Here is a 17,617-nt window from a genome sequence, read left to right as displayed (position 1 = left end):
CCATGCCTGAGTGTGATCCCCACCATATCCCCTTTCTGCTATTCCTGACCCCCAGATCCCTCATGCATATCTAATTCCCCTCTTCCCATAATAGAGACCACTCCTTGCACAGCCAGAGAAGCCTTAAACATTTCCCCACCAGGAAAAGACAGTCCACTCTGGCTGGACAAATTAGTCTGGCAACGCTGGTGATGGAGGCAAACGGTAGCTGCCATCGTGCTAAGTCTTCAAAAGTAAACAAGCACATGTGCTGTCTGTCGGCAGGGGCTCACTGGGGTGCATCCTGGCAGCTAAGAACCCTGGCTGGAAAGGGCTCAGGAGAGAGAACTAAACACCAAGACCCGAGCTGATGTTCTTTCCCTGGAGCTTTAACATCATCTGTCTCGGAGAACCCTGGATTTTACAGTCAGTTCCCCCACTCCCAAGCCTTTGGCCCACTTGACAGTATAGTCTTCACTGAGACAAGGGCTAGCTGACAGAGGTGTCCTCAGCAGTGTCCCAGGGTTTCCAGGCCTTGCTCAATAAGGACGTGTACCTCTCTAATCGGTTCAGCTGCCCATTCAGAGGAGCATGTCTCCATGTCCATTCTTCCCTTGCCAAGAAAACTGGTACCAACCTGATAACTGTTTAAGAGCGTATTCAATACATCCTCTGTCATATTTGCAAGGATTTGAATGGCTCCATAACTGGTCTGGGAACATTGTTTCTCCATTCACCTCATCTTTAGAAACACTCTTTTTCATCAAAGAAAGAATCAATTACTTAAACTCAACTTTAACTGTGACAAAATCCTGTTAAGTGGCAGCCCGTGACACCAGCCTAAGGACAGCTTCCCTTAGATCTTTAACATTACACGTTTCCATCCCTGCCCCAGCCCTCTTCACAGAGGCTCTTCACTGGTCCGATGCTGACAGATGTGGGCAGATTGAAACCTGCCTTGGCCACTGGAGACCGGGAGTCTGGGGGCTTGCTTTCCTGACTCCTGGCTTGACTGAGATGGAAGGCATGCCAAAAATATCTTGGCATGGTTAACAAGAGAGCAGCGTAAGTGAGGTTCAGAGGAGAACACTCCAGAATTCACTACATTCAAGTGCTTGTTTTTAAAAGAGTCTACTACGGGTCACAACAGATGCCCAGTAATGCTTGGCCCAAGGGCCCAGTCTTGAGGGTGCGTTCTGGGCTGTGGTTGTTGACTCCATGGCTTCGGGGAGCAGCACTGTGGAGACACCAAGCCTCATTGATATTTTGATAATTAAACTCTAGTCCTGGATATTTTTCCCAGTATCTTAGAATTTTCTCAAAATAGAGTCCTTAATTGATAGACTTAGGAAGAAAGACAGTCTTTGGGGAGAAGTTCTGCATCAAGAAAGCGTTCAATCCTGCCAAAATCTGTATTGGTTTGCTAGGGCTGCCATAAGAAAGTACCACAAATTAGGTGGCTTAAACGAGAGAGATTCGTTGTCTCACGTTCTGGAAGCTGGAAGTCTGAGATCAGTGTGTCGGCAGGGTGGGCTCCTCCTGAGGGCTGTGAGGAAGGCTCTGCTCCAGGCCTCCCTCCCGGCTTCTGCGGGTTCTCTGGCGATCTTTGGCACTCCTTGGTTTGCAGATGCATCGCTGTGATCTGCCTCCATCCTCACAGTGTTCTCCCTGTATGTGTGTGTCTGCGTCAAATTCCCCCTTCTTACGAGAACACCAGTCGTATTGGAGCAGGCACCCACCCATGCCAGTATGACCTCATCTTAACTAATCACAGCTGCGGCGACCCTATTTGCAAATAAGGTCACATTCTGAGGTGCTGGGGGTTACGACTTCAACACAGGAATTTGGAGGGGATGCAATTAACAGTCCACACTCTGGCTCCCTAAAAATGTATGTCCTTCTCACATGAAAAATACATTTGCTTCATCCCAACATCCCCAAAAGTCTTAATCCATTCCAGCATCAACTCTAAGTCCAAAATCTCATCTAAATATCATCGAAATCAGGTGTAGGTGAGACTGGAGATATGACTCATCCTGGGGCAAAATTCTTCTCCATCTGCGAACCTATGAAACCAGACAAGTTATCTGCTTACAAAATACAATGGTGAGCCAAGCATAGGATAGGCATTCCCATTCCAAAAGGAAGAAATTGAAAGGAAAAAAAAGGATCCTGGGTTCCAAGAAAGTCTGAAACCTAGGAGGATACATTCCATCAGATTTTAAGACTTGAGAATAGCCCCTTTGGCTCGATGTTCTGTGCTTGATCGTAGTATTGGCAAGGTCATTTCCCTTAATTAATGACTTGGGTATGGGCTTAAAAAGGCACCTTGCCAGGCCTTCCCAATATTGATCCACAGACCATTGATTCTACACTCAACACAACTCTCATGCTTTCAACAGCCTGTAGCCCAGGTCTGTGACTCTAACACTCAGCAGAAGAAACGCTTGGGCTTTAGGTGCCACTAGTCCACTGGTGATTCTGTTCAACTTTTCAGGAAAAGCAAGGGTTTTCAAAGCATTTGTACATCTATCATTGGCCCAGCTGCAGGACCTCAGTGTCTAACTAGCGCTTTCAACACTCTTTCAGAGAGTTATTTCTTTACCTCCAGAAACAGAGTGGGAAACACTGTCCTTCTGAAGAAGCAGATTACTATTTTAAACGCTGTGAAGCAGATCTGTGCTCTGCTTCTTAAATTCATCTGCAAAGATTTCAGGGCCTCTTTGGGATGAAATGGACGCATTTCCTCTCGTCACAACAAATAAAAAGGAAGCATGCTGCTCTGCACTGGTGGCCTGGCTGAAAAATCATGATCCCAAAGCAGCCGAATCTGCTGACCATATGCTGTCGAAGGCAGAGGTGCAGAGTCATCCCTTGAGATGGGATAGGCTAGGACAGGGTTTCTCGAAGCATGTTCCACAGAGCACCTGCAGCGGAGTCACCCGAACTGTATGTGAAAAATGCTTATTCCTCGGCCCTCCACCAGATCTATTGGAGCAGAGTGTCTGCAGTTAGCACCCACACTAAACGCGCTCCCAGTGATTGATGATCCTCATGGGTGATTAAGTTTGAGAACCACTGGTCTTTTGAGAGCTCAGCCTTTGGTATCAAACCAACTGGGAGCTGAGACCAGCTCTGCCTGTAATTAACCATGTGCCTTTGAGAAAGCTACTTAACGTCTCTGAGCGTCAGGTTTTTTCAGCTGAAAAATACGAATAATAATATACTGCAGAGTCCTCGGGACAGTTAAATGAGATAACGCTTGTGAAAGGTTAAAAAATAGATGTTAAGAGCATTTGGGATTCATGAGATGATTTTATAGAATCTAGTTCACAGGGTTGTTCTCAGGAAAGGAGATAAGGCGTGTAAAGCATTGCAGGGTTGGAGGGACGCAGTTTTTGTAGGACCTATCTCAGAGGGCTATTTTGAGAAGCAAGAGATAGGGCATGCCAAGCTCTTGGCACAGTGCCTGGCACACATTTCAGAGCCAAAAACGTTAGCCCTGACTCTGACCACCAGCACCGTAACGCTGGGAAACCAGCAAGTGTGGAGCCGGTGCAGAGCGTGCGGTGAGAGGGAGAGGCAGGGACGGCAGGACAAATGGGGCAGGGCAGGCCTGGAGAAGGCCCTGAGTCCCAGGCTGGGAAATCTGTAGCTCTTTGTGGGCACGTCAGGTGTCCACCGAGGTTGTCTGAGCATGGGAATGATGAGGTTAATCTAGAGGAATTTGGGGAAATGATTACATGAGAGAAAACTCAGAGACAGAAAGACTAGGTTAGGAGACTATTGTATACGCCGGACAAAAACTTATACACTGTGGAACTAAGCAGGCGTCAGTCCAGGCACAGCTAGTCCGTGAGACATCCATGCACAGGTTACAGAAGGCCCCCTCCAGGTGACGCAGCCCATGCTGGGGCACAGGGCCTGGAGGGAGCAGAGGTAGGCGGTCAGCCCCGCTCGCCCGGCCGGCCAGGGCCCTAGTGCATATCATATCAGTAGGAACAGAAAGAAGAAGGATAAAACATTTGTTTTTAAGCTAATACATAAGCCACAAGCTCCTATAGTACCCTGAGAATATTTCTGCCCTTTTCCCTCCTGGTGCTGTCAAATTGTCTTAAATTCTTATCTCCGGTTCCACCACATGGACATCCACACCGCTGACAGTATGTTAGAAGACGTTTGGTTGAGAACATCTCATTGTAGAAAACGCCACAGACTAAAATAACACGCTAATATTTTAAATGGTTGGACATTGTCCTCTGGGTGAACATGTGTGAACTCTTTCCCAAGGCGCCGGACACTACAGGACGAGTCCTGTAGCTTAAGATAAAGTTAGCCAGGCAACAAATACGGTATTTCCCTCATTATAAGTAGCCATCAGTTACATCATGCACAAGGATATAAGCTATGTGAAGTCCTTACTGTGGGTTTGATGTGCCAGGTACTAGGAATTCATGGAGGGTGGGAGGGCACAGCCCCTGCCTTCAAGGCTTACGGTCTAGCAGGGAAGACAGACAGTGAACGAGTTTATCAATAACCACAAAAGTGCAAGGGACAGGCAGACGTGCTGTGTGATGAGTCCCTGAGTAGTTGTGACAGAGACTGCACGGCCCACAAAGCCAAAGATACGTACATCTGGCCCTTTAAAGAGAAAGTCTGCCCACCCCTGATTGAGAGGGTCAGTTTTCTTAAAGAAAATTGGTGGCTAATTTGTCATCTCCCTTCTATGTGCTTTCTAGGTAGACAAGGCCAGAAGAAACTTTACCAGAGGAATAACAGTTTAGAAGGTGGATTCTGCAAAATGAGTTCGCAAAAGCAAAATGCGGTATATAGATACAATGGAATATTATTCAGCCTTAAGAAGGAAGGAAATCTTGTCACATGCTACTCATGGATGAACTCTGAGGACATTAAGCTAAGTGAAATAAGCCAATCACAAAAAGACAAATGTTGCCGGTTTCCACTTATATGAGGAACATAAAGTAGGCAAATTCATAGAAACAGAAAGTAAAACGGTGGTTGCAGGGGTGGCAGGGAGGGGAAAATTGGGCATTGTTTAGTGGAAATAGTTCGAGTTTTGCAAGGTGAAAAAGCTCTAGACATCTGTTGTACAACAATGTGCAGATACTTCAGTAACACTGCTGAACTGTGCACTTAAAAATGGCTGAGATGGCATTATTCACAGTAGCCAAGACATGGAACCAACCTACACGCCCAGAAACTGATGACTGGACAAAGAAGATATGGTATGTATACACAATGGAATACTACTCAGCCAGAAAAAAGGACAAAATTGGCCCATTCGCAGCAACATGGATGGACCTCGAGGGTATTATGTCAAGCGAAATAAGCCAGTCAGAGAAAGAGGAACTCTACATGACTCCACTCATAGGTGGAAGTTAACACATTGACAAGGAGATCTGATCGGTGGTTACCAGGGAAAAGGGGGGGTGGGGGGAGGGCACAAAGGGGGAAGTGGTGTACCCACAACATGACTAACAATAATGTACAACTGAAATCTCACAAGGTTGTATTCTATCATAACATTAATAAAAAAAAAATGGCTGAGATGGTAAATTTTATTTATGTGTTTTTTTACCACAATTTAAAGTTTTTTAATTAAAAAAAATGAATTTACGGAATCTGAAGATATGATACAAAAACATAGGGTTGTCACACATCTACGGACAGCTAATCTTTGACAAAGTGCCAAGAACATACAATGGAGAAAATACAGTCTCTTCCATAAATGGTGTTGGGAAAACTGGACAGCCACATGCAAAAGAATGAAGATAGACCGTTATCTCACACCATACACAAAAATAAACTTCAAATGGATCAAAGACTTGAAGATACATCCTGAAACTATTAAACTCCTGCGAGATAATATAGGTAGTACACGCTTTGATATCGAACTAAAAAGGATCTTTTCAAATACCATGTCTTCTTAGACAAGGGAAACGAAAGAAAAAATAAACAAGTGGGAGTTCATCAGACTAAAGAGCTTCTGCAACACAAAAGAAACTAGGATCAAAAGACAACCCACCAATTGGGAGAAAATATTTGCAAATCATATATCTGACAAGGGGTTAATCTCCATGATATATAAGGAACTCGCACAGTTGAACCATAAGAAAACAACCCAACCAAAAAGTGGGCAGAGGAGATGAACAGACATTTTTCCAAAGAAGATATACAGATGGCCAATAAACACGTGAAAAGATGTTCAACATCACTAATCATCAGGGAAATGCAAATCAAAACTACACTAAGATACCATGTTACACCTGTTAAAGTGGCTATAATCACTAAGACTAAAAATAACAAATGTTGGAGAGGGTGTGGAGAGAAGGGAACCCTCATACACTGCGGGTGGGAATGCAAACTGGTGCCGCCACCATGGAAAACAGTACGGAGATTCCTCAAAAAACTAAAAATAGAACTACCATAGACCCAGCCATCCCACACCTGGGTATCTACCCAAACAATTTGAAATCAACAATCCAAAGTAACATATGCAGCCCTATGTTCATCGCAGCAATATTCACAATAGCCAAGACGTGGAAGTAACCCAAGTGCCCATCGACCAATGATTGGATAAAGAAGATATGGTATATTTATACAATGGAATACTACTCAGCCAGAAAAAAAGACAAATTCATCCTATTTGCAAATAACATGGAAGGACCTAGAGGGAATTATGCTAAGCTAAATAAGCCAGACTGAGAAAGACAAACACCAGATGATTTCACTCATATGTGGAATATAAACAAGTACTTGGACAAAGAAAACAGTTCAGTGGTTACCAGGGGAAGGCGGGTGGGAGGGGAACAGGGGGTGAAAGGGAGCACTTATGTGGTGACAGTCGAGAAGTAATGTACAACTGAAATCTCACATTGATGTAAACTATTATGAACTCAATAAAAAAAAAAACACAGGGTCGTTTGGGGTTTCAACTGAAGCATCAAGCTGAGTTTGACAATTTCTAATGTTTCTGGATAATTTATCATGAAAATTGGATTGAGAAAGAGTAATTAGATATCTCTGGGTTCTTGCCATAGATGTGCACAGTTTTTATGAAGTTGCGTTAGCAATAACAATCATCATTAGTAAACAACTCCTTGGTTTGACCAGCATACTCGAGTTATCATTTACCAGCTGGCCAATGTATTACCATACATGTCACCAAAAGACACTGTTCCAGTTCAACACTGCTCGCTTCTCCCTCCTTCCAAAAGTACTCTTCTGGGTCCCTTGGACCCCGTGACTTGCTCCCTCCCCAGTTTCCATCTCCTGCTTTAGCTGAGCCTTCTCAGTTTCCTTTGCTTGCTCATCTTTCCCAAACCCAGCCATTAAATGTGTGAACTCAAGACTCTATCCCACGCCACTCCTTTGTTCATTCTCCCATCTCTCCCTCTAGACAATCTCATCCACATTCATGTCTTTCATTATTCTGACATTTTAAGAATTCTCCCATTGTTATCTCCTTTCCAGACTTTCCCTCTGAGCCCCAGGTTCAGATATCCAAATACCTACTTGATGTCTCCCCCTAGATATTGTATGAGTTAAGGTACAAAGAGACCCCAAAATACGAGGGCTTAAAGGAGGTAGCAGTGTAGTTCCCTCTCAAACCACAGTCCAATGATAGGCAGTCCCAACCTGACAGACAGGTTCTGCCTTCCTCCATGTGAGGTTCCCTGCTCTGGATCCAAGATGGCTGTTCCAATCCCATCTCCACACCTGCATCCCAGCAGGAAGAGGAAGAGGGCGAGGGAGCCTGAAGTGGATTCCTCTTAAAGATGTGACCCAAAACTTGTTCACATCACTTCCACTCACGTTCCATTGGCCAGAAGTTAGTTTCATGGACATCCCTAGAGGAACGGAAGGTTGGGAAATATCGTTTCTAACTGGGCAGCCCAAAGCCCAGTTAAATTCAGGAGAACTTCTTATTAAAAGAATAAGGGGAGGGGCTGGCCCGGTGGCACAGTGGTTAAGTTCTCAAGTTCCGCTTCTTGGCAGCCGCGGGGTTCGCCGGTTAGGATCCTGGGTGTGGACATGGCACTACTTGGCATGCCATGCTGTGGTAGGTGTCTCACATATAAAGTAGAGGAAGATGGGCACGGATGTTAGCTCAGGGCCAGGCTTCCTCAGCAAAAAGAGGAGGACTGGCAATAGTTAGCGCAGGGCTAATCTTCCTCAAAAAAAAAAAAAAGAATAAGGGGAGAATGGCTGTTAGTAGAGTATTAGCAGTCTCTGATACAAATATCTTGAAAGGACTTCAAGCATGACATATCCAAAATCAAAATCATGATCACCTGCCTCCCGAATCTGGACCTCTGTCAGTGTTTCATCTGGTGAGTGGCACCACCGTCCATCCTGCTGTGCTCCTCAGGATCCCCGGCACCTGCATATACACCTCTTTACCCCACCCAAGATCCTGTTCATCATTAAGCCCTGCTAATTCTTAATTATGAAGACTCTTCTCTCTGCCTAGCCTACTAAATGGGCTCCTCACCTTCGCCCTTGGGCCCTCCACTCCCCTGTTGATACTGCCAGGGTGGTCTATCCCCAGTGCCAATCAGGTATTCCAGTCTCCCCATTGAAACCATCCACTGATACCCAGTGTTCTTAACACAACCTTCAAAACCCTGCATGTCAGGCCTCACCCCACTATGCAGCCCCATCTATCTCCATACCTCACCTCTCTCTGCGCTGAGTCACGTCCAATTTCTTTGCACTCTCTGCTTGTGGCTCGCTTCTTCCAGCACCGTCCTCTGGCTGAAATCCTCCCCTCCCTGCCCCATCCCCATCTTTGCTGGTTAACTCAGAGCTTCCTTCAGTCCACAGTGCCATAATCACCTCCCACAGAAAGCCTTCCATCATCTTCCCAACTGGGTCAGCTTCCTCTTAGAAGCTCGCACGAAGCCATGTGGCCATTCACTGTGGCATTACCACCGTGGCAAGTTTGTACTTTGGGTGTGGCTCTTTGATGCCTCTCTTTCTCATAAGACTTTTAGGCACATGAGGCCAGGCTCTGTCTTTTTGTTTCTTTTTTTTTTTTTCTTACCATTATCTTCAAATATTGGATGAATGAATGCAAGAATTCAGAACAATTGGAAGAAAGTGAGTCTGAGCTACTTAATCTGAATTACAGCATTTTATGAAGAAATTCAGTGCTATTGTTAACAAGCACAAGCATACCATTTAATGAGACAGGTTTGTATGGAGCTTCTTCTAAGCGCTCAGCATTACCACAACGCTAAGGACTAGGAGGGGAACTTTCTGGACGCAAGACAGAGTCACCTGATATAATTTAATGACCATTCATGGAGCACTCACCACACGCTACAGCAGAAAGAAGGAAACAAAAACTCATAAAACCGTAATTTCCAAAAGACAGCACATCACTCAAAGCCCAGATAAACCTTTACACAGATTTTAGTAAAGTTCAGATGCAAGAAAGATCAGCACAGACCAGAAGAACTGGAAAACAAGTTCACCCCTGAACTAGACCGTTAAGGGCAAGGAGAAAGGGTTAGGTATGGAGGAGCAGAAAGATGAGGCAGGGAGCTGGGCCAGCCACACCCGGGAGGGAACGGCCTTCGCACGGTGGGAGGGCTGCCCTGTCTGCTGGGGCACAGGAGGACGAGGTTGGGGACCTGGTGACAAAGTTCATTGAAGCGCATTTGCTCTTTATCGGAAGATCGTGGGAAACTGCTAACAGTTTGGGAAGGTAGTGGCGTAAGAGAAAGAGTTTTAGAAAGGTTGGTCTGGAACAGTGTGAAAAATGGACTGGTTGGCACCTGGAGTTTCTTAGCTGCGAACTGTCACCCCAGCATGGAGGCATTGTGCCAGGCTGGCCTCATTCACAGGGTTGTGTATCCAGGGGGCAGAGAAACTAAAGAAGCCACACGAGTGACCCACACTGCTGGCGGAGGCGGGGAGGGGGCGCTGTCTTCCTCATGGGCTTGGGGGTTGAGGGCCAGATCAATAATGCTGCCATTGTCCAGCTTCCAAGTGCTGAACCTGGGGCAAGCAAGCCTGGACACTGGGACCTGGGGCTTTCGGGGCGGACAGCCAGTGCACAGGGAAAGACCTACCCTCCTTTTCACAGAGAAAGGATTATTTATGCCTCATAATCCTGGACTGATTCAAAGCACAAAACATTCCAAACTCAAGCACTTTCTTCTTCTAGTCTTGGTATTGTTATGGATGGACAATTCTTGAGAAAGAAACCGCCAGACTCTCTAAAGAGTTGGAGTATTTTTTGTGAAGAAATTACCCCCTTTGATGAAGTTTCAGGGGCCCATCAATCCTTCAATTCAAATATGGAAAAAAATTAACTGGGGTTTGGAGTTGCAGAAGCACAAGAAATATCCAGTATAAATAATTGAGACTTTATTCCATTATTAATGAATACAATTTTTTGCGAGTCATGTGGGAGTGACATTGATCTAGCATGAGTGCTGTGTGGCAGTGTCCTCTTAGTTTGTTTCTAAAAGAAACCAATATACTACATTTAAGCATCTATGCCATTGAATATAGCGTTTGATTTTTATAACCTTGCCTACATTTTCATTTTTAGGTGAAGGCATATCTGAATCATCAGAAATTTACGTAAAGTCAAAAATTTGAGTTGAGAACTCCTTTTCTGATAAGTCTTAACGCTTTATAAATTCCCCATGGGGCTTTTGTTTCAAAGGGCAGTAGGCCTTAGGGGTATTGCAGGAGGTTCGTCCAATGACTACACTGTGCTCCTTAAATATGAGATAAGAGAGAAAAGCAACAAAAATGACTTTCTGATAGCAAAATAGACAATACACAAAGAGATCTGCTAAGATGTTGGTAGCAAAATGGAATTGTAAAAAAGAAAAATAACCCCATAGAAGATTTGGCAAACGGTATAAACGGGCAATTTACAAAATATAAAATCCAAGTATCCTCAAATAAACAAAGAAAGAAAGTCAACTCCTCCGGTAGCAAGAGAAATGCAAATTAAAATGAGATCCCATTTTTCACTGAACATCTGGCAAAAAGAGGACAATATACAGTGCTGTTGATGACACGGGAAACAAGCATTCTGGTAGATTGCTGAAGAGTGTCTTTTCTTTACAGAGAGTGTTTGACAATATCTGTTAAAACAGAAAATGCCCACACCCCCTTGAGCCAGCTGTCTCTTCAAGTCTTTTGCATATTTTTTAATTAGATTGTCTTCTTATTGTTAAATTGTAAGAGTTATTTATATATCTGCACACAAGTTCTTAGCTATGTATATTGTAAAATATTTTCTTAAAGTCAATAGTTTGAGTTTTCATTTTCTTAATGGTTTTTGTTGAAGAGGAAAATTTTTTAACTTTGATGGTAAAGCTCAACTTTTCCATTGTTTATTCTATGCCTAGTGCTTTTTGTGTCCTAGTCAAGCAATCCTTGCGACCCCAAGCTGGCCAAGATTTCCTCCTGTGTTTTCTTTTAGACATTTTAAGTTTGACATTCAGGTTTACGATCTATTTCATTTTAATTTTTGTATATGTTGCAAGATAAGGGTAGAGGTTCCTTTTTCCCACATGATATCCAGTTGTTCCAGCCCCATTTCTTGAAAGAACTATCTTTTCTCCATTGGATTTCATGTACTGCATGACCTATTTTTTTTAAAAAAACTATACATATATATAAGCATAGAGGAAAATATAGAAAGATACATATCAAATTAACATTGATTGTCTTTATGAAAGTTGGATTAAAGGGGAAATGAAGGGCTATTAATATCTTTTTCCTTATACACTTCTTTAGTGACTGCTCAACTTGTGTATTTCAAAAGAAAAGAAAAGTTATGTATTATCATCTGAAATAAAAATAATACAGAATTGGAAGGGATTTCTGCTAAAGTGCATAGGATCATTCCAGTACTGCAGAAACAACGTGATAGGGCCTGGGTAGAGAGTGGCACTGGGTGGGAGGAGGTGACAGAGACAAGAGAGGCTTGGAGGGCAGGAACGGTGGACTTGGTGACTTACTGAATGTGGAAGAGGAAGAGGAGGAAGAGGAAAGCAGAAACAGCTCCAAGTTTTGAGCCTGGAAAAATGACGGTGCCTAGGAAACTAGGCTGAGGAGCTGATTTCATAGAATGAAATGATGCATTTAGCTGAATTTGAGGGACCACAGGATATCTGAGTAGGACTATTCATCCAGCAGTTATCTTTAATTTGTTGAAGATAAATTAATCACTTAGTCTAGAATAACTAAGTATCTCCAAGTGTCCTTAAGACATATTTATTACTTCTACTTTTTTTTTGATGAGGAAGATTGGTCCTGAGCTAACATCTGTTTTCAATCTTCCTCTTTTTGCTTGAGGAAGATTGTCCCTGAGCTAACATCTGTGCCACTCTGCCTCTATTTTGTATGTGGGATGCCGCCATATTGTGGCTTGACGAGCAGCGTGTAGGTGTGCGCTCAGGATCCAAACCCACAGACTCCAGGCTGCCAAAGCAGACAGTGCAAACTTAACCACAACACCAATGGGCCAGCCCCATTTAAACATTTTTTGAGCACCCACCATGGGCAGGCACCATGCTTCTGGGCCAGGCACACCGTACTGGGCACAAGGAGAAGGTATGGAGATGGACACAGTGTGACCTGCCCTTAAGAATATGCTAAGTTGGGGAGAGAGATTGGTGCATGTCTCAGTCTGCTCCAGCTGCAGTAACAAAATACCTGACACGGTTCTCACATTTCTGGAGGTTGGGAAGTGCAAGATGAAGATGCGGCAGATACAGTTCTTGGTGAGGGCTGCTTCCCGGCTTACAGACGGCCCCCTTCTCGCTGGTCTTCTCACGGCTGAGAGAGAGTGGGAGCGACCTCTGGGGTCTCTTCCTCTTCTTACGCAGGCACTAACCCCCCAGGAGGGCTCCACCCTCATGGCTTCATCCCACCCTAGTCACCCCCTAAAGGCCTCACCTCCTAATACCGTCAAATCGGGGGTGAGGGCTTCAGCATCTGAATCTGGGGGAACACAGACATTCAGGCCATACAGTACACAATTAGCTGTAACCACCATTAACTAATGGATACGATTGGTTCGGAAACCTCAGATAAAATGCCTCTATTGAAATGGTACTTCTCAAGTATTTAAGCACGCTTGGAAATAGTTCCCCTAATTACTTCAGGGCTCTTCCCAAGTCGTGTTTACTCTATTAATTTATTTCACAAACCCTTTCTTAGCAAATAATGCAAACAGACCCAGCGATACTTAGCAAGAATAAGTGCAATCTAAATTAAAGTAAGCTTCCTGCAGTGATCTTTGTTTGCGCATTTTCAGATAAGGCGACAGAGAGTTAACAGGTCTGTGAGAGTGTATCTGTGAATACAGAATAACCAGAGAACTAACTATCCTTGATTTTCTTGAAAAAAAATTAACGGGAATGTCCCAATTTGTGGAGAAAAAGTTTAGGCTCCTTAGAAGAAAATAATCAATGAGAAAATCATTAACACCGATTGAGGGTTGACTACGAGCCAGACACTATGCTGAGATAGACTTCATATGGTGTCTCGTACAATCATCACAAAATTCTGAGGGTTTGTTACAATGCCCACTTTACACACGAGGGCACCAAGGCTCAGAGAGGTTAAGTAACTTGCCCAAGGTCACCTACCTATTAAATGAAAGAGTAGAGACCGGAACTCATGTCTGTCTTACTTCCTAGCTCATGCTCTTAGTCAAATAAATAAGAACATAAATAATAGCTATCACTTATTGAGCGCATACTATATGCCAAGAGCTGTGCTAAGAATCTCTTAATATGCAAGTCATCACCGTCTGCAGAGTCCCCTGACGTGAGCCCACCCGAGCCTCTCCCTGAGAGCTGAGGAAGACAGCACGAGAGGGAGCACACAAGAACAAGGAAAATACGCGGAAATAAATCCCGGATTCGATTAGGTTATGGGACTTGGGGTAATTTTCATCTTAGTTGTTATTTTAATAATGCATTTTTCCATAAAGCAACATTTTGTTACAGGAAAGAGTAGGAGTTTGTCTAGCACCCATCCCACAAACTATCAGATGAGTGATCATGGGCAAAAAGCCCCCAACCTCTCTGACCTCAGCTTCTTCATCTGTAAAATGGCACAACAAAAACACTTCCACCACCTCCCTTTTGGAGGGATTATAAAAATCAAGTGAAAATATGTCTGCAAAATCACTTTATACATTTTTTTTGAAACTATACGTGTAGGCCGAAGGTCCAAAATGGATTAATGACACTGTGATATTTACGTGAGTTTGATCACTTGGATGCTATAAACACCACGTAAAAAAAGCAGGCGTTAATAATTAAAACAGCTTGGTGCTGGCATATGCATACACAGATGGAGCAATAGAGAGACTAGAAATAGACCACCCACATATGGGAATTTGGTGTAAGATAAAGTGAATTTCAAATCACTGGGGGAATGAGACATTTCAATGAGTATGTCAGAACAACTGGGCAGCCAAATGGAAAATAGTAAGTTTGATGCTTATTTTATCACATATCCTAACCTAATTTCCAGATGTTTCAAAGATTTCAATATAAACATAATCAAACTGTAAATTCCTAGAAGATACCACAGAAGAATTTATTTATTTTTGGAAATGAATATCTTTCCAGATAAAACACAAAGGTACAGAAGCCATAAAAGAAAAGATTTCTAAATTTAACTATATGAAAATTAAAAATTCCTACAAAGGAAAAAAAAATGCCACAAACAAAAATCAAAAGGCAGATGACAAACTGGGAGAGAATATGGCAAGAAATATGACAGGCAAGGGGCTAAATCCCTTAGTAATTAGTGAAATAACAAAGCTTTAATGAGTCACTATTATGTGCCAGGCACCATTCTAAGCTTTTGGGAATTCAAAACAATTAAAAATCCCTGCCTCGTGGAGCTCATATCCTGTTGGGAGAGACATAAAGGAATCTTGGATGTTAGCAGGAAAACAATAAAACCTGGGCAAAGAACACAAATAGTTTACACAGCTGATAATACAAATGGCTTGTAAACATATGAAAAAGTGTCCACATGAAAAGGCTGCCATAACAAAGTACCACAGACCAGGGCCTTCAACAGACATTTATTTCTCACAGTTCTGAAGGCTGGAAGTCTGAGATCAAGGTATGGGCAGGGTTGGTTTCTTCTGAGGCCTCTCTCCTGGGCTTGTAGATGGTCCACTTGTTGCTACGTCCTCACATCGTCTTCTCTCTGTGTGTCTGTCCTAGTCTCCTCCTTTGATAAGGACACTGGTCATATTGAAAAAGGACCCACCCGAATGACCTTACTTTAACTTTAACCTCTTTAAAGGCTGTATCCAAATATAGTCACATTCTGGGATACTGGCGTTAGGACTTCAACATAGGAATTTTACGGGGAAAACATTCAATCCATATGACACACAGGATGGTAGTTTGTTAATTTCCACTGCTCTATAGTATCATATTGTGTGAACAGACAAAAATATGTTCTTCTATTCTACTATCAACAGATACTTTGATTTTTTCCAATTTATTTGTTAGTAGAAATGATCCCGCCACATGCCCTTTGGCACCCTTGAACATGCAAGATATTTGCATCTTCATATTTACTAAGTTAATGACGATTTTTCCCCAAGTGGTTGCACTAATTTACTCTCCCACCAGCAGCATATCAGAGTTCTCATTGCTCCACATTGTTGCCAATATTTGGTATTGTCAGACTTTCTAGATTTGCTAATCTAGTGGGTGTGAAATGTTATCTTTTGTGCCTCTAATCAGCATTTCCCAGATTACCAACAAGGTTGAGGATCTCTTCATGTGTTTATGAAATGCTTTTTTATTTCTTTTGTCCATTTATCCATTGGGTTGTTCACGTTTTCCTTTTTGCTCTGTCAAAGTTCTTTATATATTGGCACTGCAAATATTTTCTACCAGCGGTGGCTTGTCTTTTTACTTTGTCTTGCCAATCTCTATAAGTCTTGGCTGCTACTCTTTTGCCCATCTCTTCTTTGTGTTTCTCTCAGGTCCTGTTCTCTCCTTGTTCTACATACTTTCCCTGGCTGATCAGTCCAGTGAATGAACTTTTCACCTGCGCGTGCTCCTGAATCCTAAATGTATATCTTCAAAATAGCTTTGCTGAACATCTTAAAGTTTGCTGAACTCTCCATGCTCTCTTCTTCTAACTTGTGACCTTTGTAAATGCTCGCCACTCAGTGGAATATCACCTCCTACCCCTCACCTCTACCTCCCCGGGTACCTTTTATCACTAACTCCTACAACCTTCAAGTCTCAGGTCTCAGGATTCAGCTTAAGGGACTTCTCACTGTGTTCCCACAGTGCTGTATAATTGTCCTACCATAGCACTCAGCACGCTGTATTGTTATTACCTTTTTACTTGGCTGTCTGCTGGACCAGACTATGAATCCTCATGGCATTGTACCTAGTGCCATGTCGTACATAGTAGACAAGCAATAAATACTTGTTGAATTAATTAATTAATTTTCATGGGCTAAAAATTATTATGCTCACCAATACAACTGACACATACATATGCCAATCATTTCTATTATTAAAATATATACGCAAATTCTACACACTAATCATCAAAATAAAGTTAAAATAACTTCTGAACCCTGGTCCCCCAAAATAAATATTTTATAAACATGCAAAACAATAGTTAAGATTCATTAACAGCCCCTGTTCAGCCAAGACCACAATGCTGTGAAGGGAAAATCCAGACAGAGGTTTCCAGAGTCCCCTCAGGATTTCATCATGGACCTCCGTCCCTCCCCAACATTGACGACACACACTCCGTTTCCTCCAGAAAGAAATGAGAAGTGGGAAGAATTGTCTAACCTGGTCACACCTGGGAAGGTGGGAGCTCTTGACACACCTAAGAAGAAACTAAACTAATTAAAGCATGACGATACTCCTTGGCAATGATTCAGTGGGACGCTCTCCCTGAAGTCACTTGTTTGGTATTGCAATGTGTGTAGTCAAAGTCAGAAATGTTGGCCTTGCGCTGAATGAACAGCTGTAGAGCCAGAAAAGGGTTGGCGATGGGGCATTTTAATGAGTGAGCAGACTTGTCCTTTGACTTCATTTTCTGGTCAAAATGTTGTAAGCCAAACAGATTTGCTATCTTGTTTCCTTTTCCTCTGAGATAAATCTTTCCAAGCGACCCTCTCTTAACTGGGTGTCCATCAGTAACTTCTAAGTTTCTCTAATGCAAGGTTTCTCAACCTCTGCACCATGAGCATTTTGATCCAGATAATCCTTTGCTGTAGGGGCTGTCCTGTGCGTTGTAAGACGTTTAGCAGTGTCTCTGGCATCTACCCACTAGATGCTAGTAGCACCCCCCAAGTTGTGACCACCAAGAATATCTCCAGACATCATCTCTGGGATCTAGAGCCTAGAGAGATCTTTGGGTTTCTTGACACTGAATAAGATTGCTTTGTCTTTAGTCCCTTCTCACAGAGGGGAAAAATAAAGAAAGAAATTATTTTTAGCCCCTTAGATATCCTGGGGAAAAATAATAAATAAGAGGGATAAGCCTATTATGTTGAATGTTTGGAAATGATTCTCTTCTCATAAACTCAGCCTTGGTTCCCGCTTATCATTTTACAGTCTTACTC

The sequence above is a fragment of the Equus quagga genome, chromosome 15, assembly GCF_021613505.1.
Source record: "Equus quagga isolate Etosha38 chromosome 15, UCLA_HA_Equagga_1.0, whole genome shotgun sequence".
NCBI classification, from domain to species: Eukaryota; Metazoa; Chordata; class Mammalia; order Perissodactyla; family Equidae; genus Equus; species Equus quagga.
Note: the sequence above shows the minus strand (reverse complement) of the source record.